The 2,031-nt window shown below is 39.4% G+C and overlaps 1 protein-coding gene across 2 annotated transcripts in view; it reads left to right on the top strand.

Moving 5' to 3' along the window:
* Positions 1-256: 256 nt before the first annotated feature.
* LOC138042017 (uncharacterized) overlaps positions 257-2,031 on the top strand; it is a 39,943-nt gene continuing 38,168 nt past the window's right edge. The window contains exon 1 of one of the 2 annotated variants that reach the window (XM_068887744.1): positions 257-466. The gene's annotated coding sequence lies outside the window, so the exon portion shown is untranslated. The remainder of the gene's footprint in view (positions 467-2,031) is intronic. The other variant, XM_068887743.1, reaches the window with a different exon arrangement.

Genomic DNA, 2,031 nt, shown 5'->3' with positions numbered 1-2,031 from the left:
AAAATGAACTGCCCTGCCGTCACACAGCCCCCCTTTAACAAAGACTTACGCTTCTATGCATGTTATGTTAACTTCCTGTTTACAATGTGGTGGGAACGAATTCCTTTTTCGAGAGTCTGTCCGGCTAACAACTTCCTATTCTCAATTTAATTGCTGACAGAGGTCAAACAAGAGTGTTTCATGAAGTTAAAGAGGTCGGTTTGGTAATGATGTGTTACGAATGACTTTCTCCGCAATACGTCAGTTAATTATGCAGACTCAGGATTCAGAGCAGCGACTTACTCAAGTGTCCAAACAGACCGTGCCGAGGGGAAGTCATTGAACAGGCCGCAAGGTTGGCTGTAAGTCGCGACTTTACCAATAATAATACACGTCCCAATGCACTGATTGTTTAAGATGTTGTTCCTTCTTGTATTCTTGGAAGTTTTTCTACTGAGTTTTGGTGAGGAATGCGTAGTTCAAGAAGGTAAGTTCCATGATCAACAAATCAAGCGGGATCAACTTGAAACTGAAAACACTGAGTGTAAAGCCTTTATGATAAATTAGGGGTGAAACAATGGGGCAATTGGTCGAGGAAGCTATACCGGGTCAATTCAACAAGAATGTTAAAAAACATTACAGGACATTGGTATTCTCGTGTTTAGGGCGAAAACAATCTATGCTCACAACACACATTTAACATCTTCAAGTTGCATGAGAACAGATACGACCAAAGGAATGCACATTTAATTGTCCCTCTTGGGCCCCCAGATATATGGACCAAAATACTTCAGACTATCCGCAGATAATCAACCTTACGAAATTTCAAGAAAATTATTAGAACCAAGCACCTAAGCCGTACTTTAACCCTTTCAACGCTAAGGGCTTCCCTATTGACGAGTGAAATCGTCAGGCGTTAGACAGAGTAAAATCTATAAGAATTAATTGGCATTTATGGCAGTGAAAGGGTTAATTCAGTCCCATGGTAGACCTAACTGACTCTGCAATGCATGGTTTTTAACTTTCATTATCGTAATTTTTAAATCGAGTTTTCTTAACTTGAAACGTTTAACTGCATTTATTTGAATATATTTGAAAGTGTTTCCTTCTAGAAATCGGTTAGATCCCTAAAATAAAGGTTGTTTATTGATTTATTCATTAATTCATATTTTCAAGGCAACAAACTCCAGCTATTGGTGAAAACAGTAAGAAACGATAGCGCCTCAATAACACAGGATTATTGCTACCACCTTCGACAAGGGTACTTTTCTCTCTTTCCCAAAACTCGTTTTAAAAATCATTCTCCGGATTGAAAACAAATTATTATCGCCAATAATCTAAGCCCAGAGTCATCCAATATTTTTGACACTTCAGTTGTGCTGGTGCTGGGTAAAAACTTGTCACATATCGATCTCTAAAGCGAGATGGATAAAGGGGTTTAGTTTCTAAATAAACTGTGGTAGTTCTTCGGTGAGGAAGTGAAACACTGACACAAATGGGTTCAGTTATCAACTGAGTTGATATGGTAAATTGACCACCGTAGAGGAATTCGAAAGCTAACGTTTTCGCTCTGACGAAGGGCTAAGTTAAACGCTCTAAGCGCCAGCTTTTGAAATCCTTTACGGTTGTAAATTTAGTCAACTCCGTTTATAAATCCGTTTCTCTAAAGGAGGGCAACGGTTTCTTTGAGCATTGGTAAACTGCTAAGACATTTGTTGGAGTTAAAAGCATGTCCATTCTTTGGTGGACCCCAAATTCTACCAATTGTGAATTTTGACCAATTGTAATAAGATTAACGCGAACGCTGTTGCTTGGCTGCAGATTCCTTATAAAGCTCAAAAGTGCTCCGAGAAAAATACGGGATAAAGAGTGTTCAGATTAATTGTTTCTTCCACGGCAGTGAGCAGAATACAGAAGATGTTTAAGTGCCGCCGGCACCATGCATAGTTTCACGTACTCCAACCAATTTAAAATTTACATATTCGCTCCTGGAATCCGGAATCATGGGCTTTGGAATCCGGAATCCAGTTAAAGGAATCCGGAACGCCCGAA

This window comes from Montipora capricornis, chromosome 3 (assembly GCF_036669925.1).
Source record: "Montipora capricornis isolate CH-2021 chromosome 3, ASM3666992v2, whole genome shotgun sequence".
Taxonomy (NCBI): domain Eukaryota; kingdom Metazoa; phylum Cnidaria; class Anthozoa; order Scleractinia; family Acroporidae; genus Montipora; species Montipora capricornis.
The sequence above is the reverse complement of the archived record's forward strand: the minus strand, read 5'-3'. Positions and strand labels throughout refer to the sequence as shown.